We start from the raw sequence: 15,459 nt of genomic DNA, 5'->3' as shown, positions 1-15,459 counted from the left end.
TAAAATTGAAATTATTACATTTAATATTCGCTTTGTAATCGCATTGAGCTGTCAACATTTTGGTATATCATCCATGAAACTTTTGTGAAGGCATACGCGCCGCACACCGCTCCCACAAGCGCGCTGCCTACGCCGGGCGGCGCTGTTGGCGCGCTCCAACTCACACCGGTTAACGTGACGCGGCACGTACCGCGACTGCCAGGAGGCATTAGAATTGAGAAAAACTGCGGTTTACTTTAAATGAAATGCTTCATAACAAAGGTGACGCGCGACGTGGTTAGTTGGGTAGACCGCAAGCGCAGCGCTACTGCGGATTGCGTCGCGCGAGGCGCAGCACGCTGTACGTTTGGTTGTGCGTTAAGCAGCTGTTAGCCGTGAGTGGCACGCCCGATTAACACGCTGCCGTCGCCATCAGCACACGACCAAGCCAATTGGCGTATTGCCCTGCCATTGTTGTTGACTCTGTTGTTTGACTCACAGCTTGGCTGACTGACTAAGTACGCTCCTTAGGCTGCTTGCTTGTGCACAACAACTATGTAGTTTTGCATTTGGCTGACGGTATTTGGCCGCATAAAGCCATCGTCACCGGCATCAACGGCAAAGCCCTTCGCTCCCACTAGCCGGACGTACCGGCAACTACTTAGTCTGTCCGCTTTAGAATTGACTGTGCCCTCAACTAACTGATCCGGTATTATTGTGTTTTCTTATGGTATACTGCATGTGCCGACTCATCAGCCACATACTCGTAAATTGTAGGTGGGTCCGCCTGGCAGAGTTCATTGAGTTCGCGGTGCACATATGCAAACAGAACTAGCGCGTTGCCGTAATAGTGTAATGACCCTGATTGCTCATAGCAGAACGAGAGGTATAAATATATAGCTATATGCGCGCATTTGTAAATACCAAACGGTAACTGGTCTAGACTGGTTCTGATTAAGCGCTTTCGTAACCTGTAGTAGTTTTTTTGGCGTTATTTGTTTCTTAGAGCTTATAGTTTTGGGGATTCATATATTATTTTCCTGTATTCCTAGGTATATTTGAAAAATTGATGGGTTACACATTTCCTGACTTTTACGTTGTCAACCAATATCCTATATACTTAAGCAACGTTCCTTTGTTTTCACACGTTTTGATAATTCTTCCAAGTTATTTTTGTCTCTATAAGCAGCTTCAGCCAGCGATATTTATTTTCTGGTCTGCTAACTATTCAATTAGATGTCCTAAATACTTTATGGTATACGTCAGCTAACCGAAACATTGTATTTTTTAACACCGCCCTTTGCTTCTCGAATTTATTTTCATTTAAATTAACTGATCAACGTTTGTGCTGACTTTTTTAACTTCTAAATGTTCTTAAATATATTTATTTTCTGGTCTGCTAACTATTCAATTAGATGTCCTAAATACTTTATGGTATACGTCAGCTAACCAAAACATTGTATTTTTTAACACCGCCCTTTGCTTCTCGAATTTATTTTCATTTAAATTAACTGATCAACGTTTGTGCTGAATTTTTTAACTTCTAAATATTCTTAAATATATTCGGTTTTTCAATCTAATGAACTGATCCACAAACTGCTTTAAAGTATCTACTCTGTAACTAGTCTTTTTTGAAAACTTTTTATATTTCTTATCTCTGTGTTCCCACATTAAGTATAGTATATTTTCTACTCTTATATACACATTTGGATTTATTCAGTGTAAAATATTTTAGTTTACATTCAAGTTCTCTGCATTTCATTCGCAACAGAATTTAAATTCCATTTATTGCCTAAACGTTTGTGAGAGAAAATGCCGTAATGATCTTTCGAGAGGCTATGCGAAAAATTTTAATCCAATTTAACTTGCGGCAGCGCAAATAAATTCTAGATTATTTATAATTTTTTTAGATTTAAACTAAATGCAGCTGAATGTGCGCTTTGAACTAATCTTACCAGTTTAGTAAAATTTCTGAATTAAGTGTAATTTGTGGAAACACAATACCGTAAGCAGAAATATTAAAATGCAAATTTATAGCGATAGTTGAATAAACTTCTCTCTTCATTTCAAGCGCTTCTCGTCGACAACGTCTAAACATTTGTTTAAACCAGTTTCAGCAGATTCGTAAACTAATGCATACATGTTTTTGAGACGCTGATATTATTTATCAAAATCGGGTTTTTATTTTAAAAAATATGTGGAAAATGAATTATTTGAAAACATTTGCAAAACAAATTTAAATGAATATCATTAAAAAGAAATATATTGTTTTACCTTTAATTTTCCATAGTTTTATTTGAGTATGCACGAAGTTAAAACTCTTCAAAAATCTCAAAAAAAAACTAACAAAAAAACATATGACAACTCAAATCTTTTTTAAATAAAACTTTTTTAATTTTGATTTTCCATATTTTTATTAGAGTATGCACTTAAAAAGTGAAATTTATTTATTCATTTATTAAAAAAACAAACCATGAAAAAAAACCTATGGCAACTCTAAATATAATTCAGAAAAATCTATTAATATTCAGAGCTTGCCATATTTAAGAAATCTGTGAAAATAGAATAATAAATTATTGAAATAATTTCATTTTCATAAATAAATTTCAATTAATGGCAACCCTATGTAAGTACAGTATAATCAAAAATTACTGAGTTCTAAAAATATGTTTGGCCACCCATGTAGTCGTATTATTTTGTCCTAAAATCTTTTTAAAAAACAAATGCTTTTATTTATTTAGAGTAAACCCATTTTTTATAATACAAAAAATCGTTGGCAACTCTAAGTATAATTCAGAATAATAGAATTTCATTCAGTGATTACAATATTTGAAATATTCTGCGGAAATAAAATTTTAATTTATTGAAATCATTACATTTAAAAAATATAATTGGCAACCCTATGTACATAATAAATTTTAACTTAATAATTGTAAAGACAGTTTTGCGTTTACCAAGTCAAATCATTTTATTTATTTTGCCGAAAATAATTTATTATGAGTAAAAACAGTTGGCAACTCTATATACATACGATTTATAAGAGTAAAATTTCATTAGAGAGCTTACTTATATTCATTATTGAATTTTAAAAATATGTTTGGCAACCCTATGAAATAAATTTAAGCTAAAAAATTGTAAACACGGCTCTGAGCGTTAAAAATTCATATGAAAAAACCGTTGGCAACTCTATATGTAATTCAAAAAAATTCAATTTTTTTTCAGAGCTTACAATGATCAAAATGTACTCCGGAAATAAAATTATAATATATTTATATTTTATTATATATAAAAATAAAAAATTATCGATATTATTAAACTTAAAAAATGCGTATGGCAACTCTATGCATACAAATTTTGCTAAAAATTGTGTTAACACAGTTTTGCGCTTAAAGAGTCAAATGATTTTATTTATTTTACCGAAATTTTTTGTATCACAAATAAACAGTTGGCAAATCTGGAAAAATAAGTTGCATATAAACACGCTGCTTAAGTTTTCCATATTCAAGGATTCTCCGCAAAACTGCATTAAATATTTAAGCCAAAGACAATCACTGAGTGAAAACAAAAACTTCACAAAGAAAATAATTTATATACATACATATGTAAAAGTATACACTAGCTATACATACATATATAGTACACATAGTTTCGCATGTAGCATAGTGCCAACAGCAATTTGTTCAATTTCACTTTAAGCACTTATGTCTGCAGACAAAGCGCGTGCTACAATGAAATTCTGCGAAATTAATGTGGGTCTGGGAAAATCGATAAGCGCCGCAAAACGCGCTTATGCTCACATGGTATAAGCATATAAATAGTAACTATGTAGCGCACTTTTGGGCGCGCAAACGCTGTTGTGTCAATTCGCATAAACTGCTTCCAGGCACAGCACAACGTCAAAAGTAATTAAATGAAAACTTTTGTGCGCCAAATGACAAAAGGGTAAAAGCACACAAACGCAGCACACGGCATATACTTAGTTATGTTTATATACAGATCACGCTACATGCGAAAAATTGTTATATTTATATACTCTTTATATTTTGTAATACTAGTAAATATATAAAATTATTTTTTTTCAAAGATTTTATTTAAAGCTTACGCTGAATGAATTTATTCTTGAAAATATAGTTATTTCAAAACATGCTTCGAATGATTTAATTTCTTTCAAGTTTTTGGTTCAATAAATTGTCAATCAAAAAATCTTTCACACAATTCAATGTTTTTTTAAGTTTTTGCTAAAAAATATTAAGCTGAGTTATGCCATTTTTCATATAAAAATTTTTTTATTCAAAAAATATATCAAAAAGTTTTTCCTACAATTTAATAATTGTTTTTTGATAAAAAAATAGTAAGCTGAGTTATGTTATTTTACATATCAAATAGTTTTTTTATTCCTGAAAATGTAGTATATTCAAAAAAGGCTTCGGTTGATTTAATTTTTTATAAGTTTTTGGTAACAAAAAAGTAAGCCGACTTATGCCATTTTGCACATTAAATTATTTTTTTGTTCAATACAATATAAATCAAAAATTTATTCACATAATTTCATGTTTTTTTTTAAGTTTTTGTTAAAACATATTAGCTGAGTTATGTCATTTCTCACATAAATATTTTTTTATTCAATAAAATGTAAGTCCAAAAATGTTTTCTACAATTTGCCACTTGTGTTTTTTGCTAAAAAAAAATAGTAAGTTGAGCTATGTCCTTTAGCATATTAACTAGTTTCTTTTTTATTCAAAAAATGTAATTTTTCTAGTTTTCGGTAAAAAATAGTAAGCTGAGTTATGTCATTTTGCATTTTGTAGTCAAAAAAAAAATGTTATTACAAAATAGGTTTAACTGTGAGTGAAAGGTTTCAGCTTGTTTTCTAAATTTTATTTTAGAAAAATAGCAATTGTTAAAAAAAAAATTAAATACAAATTTATATAAAAAAAATGTATAATAAATTTGTATAAATTTTTTTTTTAATTTATATAAAAATATTTTATAATAAATTTTTATTTAATTTTTTTTTAACTGTCATGTGGCCATTAAAAGCAAGCTCTGTCTTTATTGGCAGCACTCTGCTCTAAGGCAAATTTATATATATTTTGAAATTACTCAATTTTGACTTGTGCTATTTGCTCGTTAGCGCACTGTAAATTAACTTTATATAATGTTTTGGATATACATGTATATAAGTAACTAAATAGCCGCTAGAAGCTGCCTTTGGGCGAATGCTCTCACTGATTATCTCACCGAATATCATTAACAGTTAATTGAGAATTAATTCCCAAGCAATGCACAGCTAGGTAATTTACTATGATAATCAATGCCAAAGGCTAAGTAAGATAATTGTAACGCAGCTTAGGAATAGAGACCCTTTTCGCATAGCTACAGGCAAAAGCGAAAACTTTATTATAAACTTTTGTAATTATACTCCAAAGTTTGAACCTTTACGCCCCCAACACGTTCAAAAGAGTGACAACAAAAACTTATACAGTACACTTTAATTCAATATGCGGATATGTGAGTTTAAATGTAGGTTGCTGTGTTTTGTTAGAGTGTAAAAAAGCTTTTACTGATAAAAGCTTCAAATTTGTTATTAAGTTAATACATTTAACTAACAATAGAATTTGGCGAATGAAGAAATTTTATTTTATCAATTTTTTGCTGTTAAATATAATTACTAAGTGCCTTTGGTAACTCAAAATTTAAAATAAATTCAGCAAAATTTTAATAAATGGCGCTTTTGAACTTCCAAGCTTGCAAGGGACAATACTAAAACTACTTAAATAAAAAAATATTTTCTCTCGTTAAAAATTCCTTTAAAATATATTTTTTTTATATTTTGTTATCTTATCTTTAATTAATTTTCAAATGCAAAAACACCTTTTTAAGGTTCAATGCACGCAAAATTGTTGAAAATTGCTTTCTTCTTAAGCTAGAAAGCTGCTGCCAAAATTGCTAAATATACTGTCCAGCTATTTTTGTATATGCTGCAATATTTAGCCCTAATTTTTAAATGAAATATTTATTTTCGCTTAATGCCATTTAAAGCACGAAAGCATCTATATTAGCGTCAAACTCAAGTTCAAGTTCTTCGAAGGTCACTTGTCTGTGACAAATTTGTTTTTCCAAACAATAAAAATAAAAGAAATTATCAAATTTCATTCAAATAAGTTCATTGCTTTCTTATATATATAATTTTTTAAAATATTTTTTTGCTTTTGCTCTTGCTGTGACATTAGCGTGCGCGCTAGGAGAGAGCTTAAAGCAATGACTTCGAGTTAAATATGCAAATTGAGTGCACAAATAAAAAAGACGCCGTGTTAGAAAGGTATATAGTATTATGTATGTATGTTTGTGTAAATATTTTTGAATGAGTCTAGTCTACTTTTTGAGTTTTTTGTTTTTTTGATTTAATTTATAAGCATTATTTTTTAAACCTAGAAGCGTCTACCATATGCTCAAGTTTTTATAAAAACAAAATCAACCAAATACTGTGTGCCAAAAAATAGATTAGACTAGTGATAAACAATTCTAAAATTGAGTAAAAGCAAATAAAGTAAATAACATAAAAAGCAATTGAGAACTGTTTTAATTTATTTAATATTTCCTTTTTGTATTTTTTGGTTCGTTTTTTTTCATTTTTAGGACAAAAATTTGTTTACAAAGTATTGCGGAAATTTATTTAGAAAGGTGTTGGCCAAATGCATAAACTATATGTACATATGTATATATAAATGTTTTTTGATGAATAATATACGATTATACTACAATTCTGGTATAATATTTTTCTTTGAACGATAAAAATATTGAGGATTGCCTGCATAGATCTTAGATACCCGTCAGAGACATTTTGTGATAATATTGAATTTTTTGAAAAAAATAGTAGGCCATATAGAAAAAAAGTTATAGACTGATACCTACTTCGCTTCATCACGGTTACACAGTTCCGAATCCACTCTCTCTTACTCTTTCTTTCTCGCGCTCACTCGCTCTTGCTATAAATATGTCCTAACCGCTTCGGTAAATACAAATATCTGTTGCGTTCTCAACTTCGTTCAAAAAATGTCTGATAATATACCAAGCAAATATCGATGAATCGAAGCTTTTTCAATATTTTTTACTTTTTATGCATCTAGAACTGTTTTATTTGTTGACCTAATGTATTGTCGTGAAAGCATCGAAAACCACGTATGAAAGATAGACTTCTTTTGTTTTAATCAGTAAGTGATTAAGCAGGAAAGCACCATAATAGCGTTTAAATATAAAAAAAAATATATAAATATATAAAATAATGAAAAAATATATAAAATTAAAATTAAAAAATTATTAATATAACCAATCAATTTCTTAAAAAAATTTACCTAAATATACAAATATAAATTTCGTTGCTAACAAATATTCCACTTTTTGGTAATTGGACGTAAGGTGAAAGTGTTTGATTATCAGTCCTCGATAGTATAGTGGTCAGTATCCCCGCCTGTCACGCGGGAGACCGGGGTTCAATTCCCCGTCGGGGAGTAAATATTAAATGTGATTATTTTTAATAATTGTAAATAATTTTTTTTTAAACAATTTTCTCTTGCACATACCATGTAATTGTAATAAAAGTAGTTAATTATTAATTAATTAAGATATTAATTTAACTAAATTAATTAATTATAATTTAATTAAACTAAAAGTAATACATATATATTATTAATTAATTATAATTATAAAATTAATTATTTTTTGATTATAATAAAAGTCACTAATTTATAATTAATAATAGTAAATAATTATAATGAAAGTAATCAAATTAATTAATTAATATTTAATTATAATAAGAGTAATAAATTATTAATTAATAATATTAATTAATTATAATTAAAGTAATAAATTATAAAAAAGTAATTAATTAGTAATAGAAAAAAGTTTAAATTTGAATTTGAAAATATATTTGCATTTTTTAATAGCTTCTACCTGCTAAACCTTAAATTTAAGATTATATGTGAGAAAGATTATAATCGTATCCCCAAGACATTTTACCAAAAACTACACATTTTTGAAAGTTATGAAGAATTCTTGATTACGAATTCAGAAATATTTATTGACATTAAATGAATTTGTACTTAAATCTTATTGCATTTCTATTTCCATGACCAGCACTGCACTTGTGCATATCGCACGTTAGATTGCTTTTGGACCGCGTCCAAGTAAAACACTTTCAAAATATAGTGACTGTGGCAGATATCTCAACACATCAACGCTATTTTCGTACGGCAACTATGCCAATGAAGACAAAGTACGTACATACTTGTATAACGGGAATTCCATAGCAAAATGTCAACGAGCTGTAAATTTAAAAATAACTGAAAATGCTATTTAGACAATTCGCACATAAACAAACACAAACATTTGCACATACATTAATAAGAAAATATGCGAGTTTATGGGCGGAGAGGAAATATTTAAGATTTGACGGTATTTTTCACTTAAAAACGGTTGAATGACTTGGCGTGTGCCAGAAAAATCGACAGGTGTTAGCTTTCTTGGGTGCTAGGGGCCTAAGATTGAAAGAAGAAAATTAAAATATTTTTCTATAATTGAAAATTGATGTAATTGCAATTATCTGTTGATTTTAAAAAAATTTTATTTTCATTTATTTTTATGATTTTTTAAACTTTTTTTATTTAACGTCGCTAACGAATTGTGCAAATTTCGATTTGATATTTACTATTTGTCGGCATGATGTGTGTCGACTTCTGTTTCGAAACAGCGGAAAGAAATTTTCCATTCAATTTTTAATGTCTTCCAAACTACTTTGTTTTTGGTTTTGAATTTATTTTTTAAGTTGTGTAAATGTTTTTGGGTCAGCACTTTGTTCAAGCAAACACAGGTGCATTTATTAAATGTTGTTTATTTTTTCACAAAAAAATCCCAAAAAAAACTTACTGAAATATCGTTTCAAATAATTTTTTTAATATTCTTAAACTTTCCAAATTTTATTTATTTGCTTTTTAATTTTTCACACGAAAACCACACATGTTCAACACTTACACAATATTTCCATTAGTTACTTCGCTACAAAAATAAATTACCACCACACACATACCAACACAAATTTATTAAGTTCACCTCATACATGCCGCGCACCACACCGCGACACACCTCTCTCGGCCCACAGGTTAATAGTCAATCTCTCTATCGATTGCCTCGAGCGCTTGAACGATTGCGCCCAGTGGCGGTAACAACTTTTGATGTAACCACCCGAACACGCCTGCCGGTGTTGCAGTTGCAACATTAAATCGTAGAAAAATTACAAAATTCAAAATTCACCATAAATCACGTACGAAAATGCGCACGTTTCAAAACCACAACAACACGCACGCCGGCACACGAAACGACCGTCTAGGCGTCCAATAACAAAACAACCGGACGACGTCGACAACGATGGATGGATGGACAGGCGAACGCACGGAGTTGCCGGCAGCAACACAACGCAACGAGTGCTGCATTTATAAGTTGTGTGTTCGGTGTGCGCTTCACCCCGATCCCCCAAGCAAACATATGTTTTATTTACCCGGAAAAAAAGGGGGAAAACTTGTGAGTTTACAAAATAGCTCATGTAAGTAGTGTGCAGGAAAGTGAGACAGCAAATAAATTGCATTGGGGAACGGAGCGCGGAGTGTGGTGTGAGCTGACGGCGTTGTGAAGAAAAACTTTGAAAAATATCCGAAGCAGCAAATAATGTAATAAAGCATAAAGCGGAAAGGAATTAAAAGTTAGACGGACTGGTACAAGCACAACGCTGTAGGCGACGACGCTGACGGAAGGCGTTGGAGACGACGTAGACGGGAAGTTTTCTGGCCAGTAATGCAGCGCCAAACTTCCGTTACAGCGGTTTCGGTTGTACCGAAGTGAAGTTGGTGAAAAATAAATGCAGGAAATGCAAGTAAGAACGTAATGTCTGCGGCTGCAACGGAAACTATCATTCTAACACTGAAGCTACAAAGCCTGAGGCAGAATAAAATGAAGTTATCTGGAAAATTTTACCTCTTTTGATAAGACTATTTTTGTCTTCTGAAAAGGATTGCGAATTTTTGCGCAAAGGCGATAAGAGATCAGAGCATATTCTCTATATTTACTAACGTCGCAGAAAGATTACACTTTGAAGATCAGCTCGAGGTAATGCACTGGAATTTCTAATATTGTCCCCTTGCAAATACCAAATTAGTAAATCGATTTTATTGGATAGTTGCTGGTGCTCGAAACAACCACTTCTTTTCCATATGAGTTTTTGGAGCCCAATCGTGCCGAATACATAACCTCAAATCTCTCCAGAGCTCCATTGTAACCTTTCATATTTTTGTATTTGCAAACTTCTCTGCCAAACACGTGCTTTTAGTCTGGAGCTCGAAGCTGGATCGCTTCGTCACTACGCAGATTAGATAACTGCTTCCACTTCACTCACTCGTCAACGAATTCATGAACTAGTATACGGATTCAATAATATTTGCAACCTATAATGAAGGTGCATACTACCGCTTTCATAAAGCTTCCTGCAACAACACAAGTCATCCACAAACTGAGACTTTCATCTCTACGACACATACTGACACTTGGCATACCTTTATGCTCGTCAGTTAGTCCGCTCGTGTGCTTGTCATCCGGTCGTTGTGTGCGTGTGGTGCATTGCTGCTAGCAAAAAACGTGACTTCCGTCAAGGCTGCACTACACCGCGTCCGCCTGACGCACCCATTCAGTCATTACACACGAGCAGCTCATTTGTTAGTTTTTAGCTCTTGTGTTTACCAAGTGGTCCGGCGTGTGATTTAAACTACAAACTTATAAGTCGTCAAGTTGCTAAGTCACTCGACAGCGGCAAGTCATGCTCACTCATCCGGACACAACCGACTCCCACATGCCACTCAAACTATTCAACCATTCAAGCCGACAGTGGCTACTACATCATCACCATCTTCGTCAGTAGCAGCAACAGCGGTCGCAGCGGTTTGGACGCGATCGTAGCGAAGTCGGTGCGAAAATTGCGAAAAATCCTTCCTTATATGTGTGCAACACAGCAACGTACTCGTATGCACATGACGGCCCGAGTGGAGCCAACCGGATTTGTTGTTAGAGGCACGTCCCAGCGGTGCCGGTCGCGGAGGCAGCCAAGCAAGCCAAAAGCACAGAAGCCCATATACTGCCTTCTACTTTAAAGTTTTTCCTTTCAACTTTTCTTTTCTGCTCTTTTCGCTTTAAGGCATTTAGCAAGTGCGCTTATGGTGGGAGTGTACCCCCCGCCATCCATATGTATTTCATTAACAACGGAAAGTGTAAAAATGACTTTACTTAAATGGCTTCTCGCCAACTTTGCTGGCACACGAACTGTTGCCGGGTAGCTACGACGCTTGAATGCTCGCCAGCAGCTTGGTAGGCGCTGTGGCTTACACGATTCTTTGTTGCCATTTCGCCCGCTTTTGGCCACAAGCCACCGCGTTGCCACATTGCCAGCAATGAAATGAAATTGATTTTCACTACTTCGGTTGCCGGGGAGCGGCACTAATGCTCCGCAGTAACCTAAATACTCGTACATACTTGTAGTTACTTGTGGTTGCAAGCAGCGTTTGCGCTTTCGAGCTTTTGACTCCAAAGTTCTGCTTCATCTCCATATAATCGCCAAGAGATGAATAGACGATAAGCAGGGAAATGTACACTAATAATATGGTTAAGTATGGGCATAAGTATAGACTATAGACTGTGAATAGCACACTGAAGCGAAATCTGTAAAAAAGCTCTTTAAAGAGCGGATGAAAAATTTCATTTAGGTGGAAATGACTTTACAAGTCCATTGCGCAATTTTGATGCTAAAATATAGATACACTGCGAGAAATTAGCATATAACATATCGCAAAAATATCATTATTTGTTTGCAATTTTGCATTTTGGAAGCCTCTCTGGAAATCTCGCCAATATTTTTAAAATGTATATCCTGTAAATGTTGCTCGTATTTGGAGAAAAAAAATTTCTCACCCAGGTAGATACAAAGTATTTGTCAAAACTATAGACCATCTAAGTAAAGAAAAAACTCCCCAAAAACTTATTACACTAACAGTCTTAGAAGCTCTAGCCGTAACTCTTCGAAGCTATCATAGAAAACCTTCAAACTACTGCTGAATAAGATAAAGCGATTGTCCTCTTCCTTTTTCTTGATAGATAGATGAAGTTCAGTAAGCTCTCTGTGAAACTATATTACGTTCGGAGCGTCAGGGATTCCATGAAAGAAGTATCATAAAGTATTACAGTTCTGTAGAAAGTTTTACCGTTCGCAAAATACCTCGATATATTAAATAGTTTTGAAAACAGAAATCAACTGTTACGGCTTTAAAAATTTCAAGAAGTTTTTTATAAGTAGTATAAGGGTTCCATTTCATCAAAGGTAGTTTTTTTAATTAGTTACTCAGTAATGAGTTGGGTTAAGACCAACTGCTGATAAAATGCAAGCTCGCTACTGTTGAAAAAGAAAAGTCACTTGTCGGAAACTATAAGTACTATAAAATATATATATAAATGATGAGCGTGACGAGCTGAGTAAATTTGGTCTTACAGTTTTTGATGTATCGTGCTGAAAATTTTCCCATGTCTTATTCTTCCCAAGAAGCTGCTCATTTGTCGGAACCGCCTTTATCGCATCCCTATAGCATATAGCTGCCATACAAACTGAATTTTCGGAATAAAATGCTTGTATGGAAAGCCCTTTTATTTGAGAAGGTGAAACTTAGCATGGGTTATTATATATAGCAATGGTGCAATCTCTAAAGAAATTGTTCCGATCGAGCCACTATAGCATATAGCTGCCCTACGAAATGACCGATCAAAATCAAGTTCTTGTAAAAATTCTTTTGTATTTGTGAAGAATATTATAGCTTCGTTGCAACCGAAGTTAAAGTTTTTTTTTTCTTGTTTTTCATATCTTATCAAAGATTTCGTTCAGTGAGTGTTCTCCTAACCGTGAAGAGAGGTTAAGGTTATCAGCCGTTCGAAAAAAAGGGTGCTCAAGTTAAATGGGGCTTTCACTATGCAATAAAACTGGGTTATTGCAGTGGTGCTGGAAAAAGTCTGGCACTAAACCATTTCCTACTTACAAAACTCATATTCTGATAAAAATATGTTCATATACAGCAGTGTACATAAGGGTATGTACATATGTACTTTATGGTTGCCCTTTATGCGACAGCTGCGACCGGGAATGCTGTAACATTTGGCAACGAGCCAAAATACCGCAATGATTTATTGTCATCCAGACTAAGTGTGGCGGAAAAATAGCAACAACAGAGACAAGAACAAAAACGACATGAAAAATGATATGTTTAAAAAGATAAAGCGTGTAACTAGCCCAAATAAAATTGAAGCTGTGTGACAGAGCCACCGAAAGGAAGTGATAAAACATGTTGCACAATCCACACGAAAAAGCGAACAACAGCAAGAACAGCTAGCGATTAAACTTGAAGTGTGCTTTTTTATTAATTTTTCTATTTTTTTCTTTTCAATTTTTTTGTCTTTTATTTTTGGTTTTTCGTACAACAATACTATTGCTTAATGTGGCATAATGGTTAGAGCAGCGGCATTGTAGGCGCTAAGGCACCAGATAGCGCAAAATATATGGCAACAAAGAGTGTTGTTGTATAAAAAGTTAAAGTACATACAGCTTGTGATTATCGCCGCTGCTAAAGCACCAAAGCCGCTGTCATTGCAACTTGATATATTAAAATCGATGTGGATTTATTATGCTTAATTTTGTTGTTGTTGCTATGAGGCGCAATGCTTCTATTTATTTCCGTTTAACAATGTCTGGTTTTCAAATTTATTTTTATTCATAATTTTTTTTTTTTTTTTATATTATATTTTTTTGATTTTTAAATTTTATTTTATTTTAATTGTGTTTCTTATTTTAGTACATTTTCTAATTTTAATATTTTTTTTCTTATGATTTGTGTTTTTGTTGATCAATTTCGCTTTCTTGCGCTTCATTATTATGCTTACTTTTGTTGTTATTGCTTTGAGGCTTACTTGAAAAAGAATTTAAAAATATAAAAAGTTAACCATATACATTTTTTAAATTTATATATTTATTTATTTTTAATTTGAAAATTTTTTTATATAAATTTTTTTGTCTATATTTTTTATTAATTTTAATTTTTTTCGTGACCTTTTCTTCAATATTTATTTTAATTTTATATTTGTTTATATTTTAAATTTGTTTTAAAGTATTTTCTATTTCTTTTTTTTATAAATACACATTTTATGGGCAGTTCAATTTTTTTATTTTATTTTGATATTTTTTACTTTATAAATTTCTGCATTTTATTATTTCTTAACTAAAAATAATAATTATTTTATATCTAATATTTTTTTAATTTTTAATTTTAATTATTTTATATCTAATATTGTTATTTTTTTTTTTAATTTTTTTTATTTAATTTACAAGTCTTTTTTTAATTTTCTTACAATCTTTTGCATATTTTACTTTACTATATTTTTTTATCAATTTTATTTTCTTAATGTTATTGTTTCAATTTTGCTTTTATGCACGTATTACTCCTTCGCCACATTGTTTGCTAAAAATACATATAAAGACCTACTACTGTATGCTATTATTTATATTGCCGACTTTTACTAGCTGCATTGGTAATTGTTGGCCTTCAGCCAAATGCTGATAAAGCCGCAGCAAAATACAAAACCTCTTTTGAGCAAATAAAATTGAAAACGAATGAAAAAAAACCGCATAAAATAAAATGTTCACGAAACCAGTCGCGAAAAGTATGGCTAAAGGGCAAAACATGTAAACAAAAGTCAGTGAAAACAAAAGTTCGCCATTGATTTTTCCTCAGTCGTTCGTGCGCCTCTTCACTGCACTTTCCACTTAAACGTTTTTTCCTTTTGCATTTTCCTTTCTTTTTAGCAAAATGTTTGGCTTTAAAATACCATTACTTTTTGACCAAGCACCTGGTTAAGCGTTTGGCGTACATAATTTCGCAGCTGCTCTGGCGGAAGTAAATGTAAATAACAAGTCTGGCATGGTAAGTGCACACGTAAAATTATGCATTAGTTGGCAGTGTAGTAAGTATGCACTGAGAAAAAATACACTTTGTTGCAACTATTATTACGAACTCGAGTTTAGCATTAAACACTAAGCATAAATAGTTTAATCAAACAATAAACTTTTCTTAACTACTCTCAAGCACTTTTTTGTTTAGAAATTTGAAGAAACAGTCTTAAAAACTTCAAAACCTTAAACTCGAGTTATAAAATAAACTCAGAGTTTCCTCAACACGAAATGGCACTATTTTAAACACAGAATTCCTTAAACACCGCTATATGTACACTATTTATAAACACAAAACCTTCAACTCGAGTTATAAAATTAAACCCAGAACTCACTAAAGACCTAACATGTAGACTTGACAGATCTTTAAAAACAAAACATCTTAAACTCGAGTTTTGACG

At 32.1% G+C, this 15,459-nt stretch overlaps 1 protein-coding gene and 1 non-coding gene across 4 annotated transcripts in view; one reads left to right on the top strand and one right to left on the bottom strand.

Moving 5' to 3' along the window:
* Positions 1-15,459, bottom strand: part of gol (goliath) — a 92,045-nt gene that overhangs the window by 26,792 nt on the left and 49,794 nt on the right. The gene's annotated exons all lie outside the window — the stretch shown is intronic.
* TRNAD-GUC (transfer RNA aspartic acid (anticodon GUC)) lies at positions 7,420-7,491 on the top strand. Its single transcript has one exon. It is a non-coding gene; the product is annotated as a tRNA-Asp (tRNA).

Source organism: Bactrocera oleae, chromosome 4 (assembly GCF_042242935.1).
Source record: "Bactrocera oleae isolate idBacOlea1 chromosome 4, idBacOlea1, whole genome shotgun sequence".
Taxonomy (NCBI): domain Eukaryota; kingdom Metazoa; phylum Arthropoda; class Insecta; order Diptera; family Tephritidae; genus Bactrocera; species Bactrocera oleae.
Note: the sequence above shows the minus strand (reverse complement) of the source record. Positions and strands in the feature narration are given on the sequence as shown.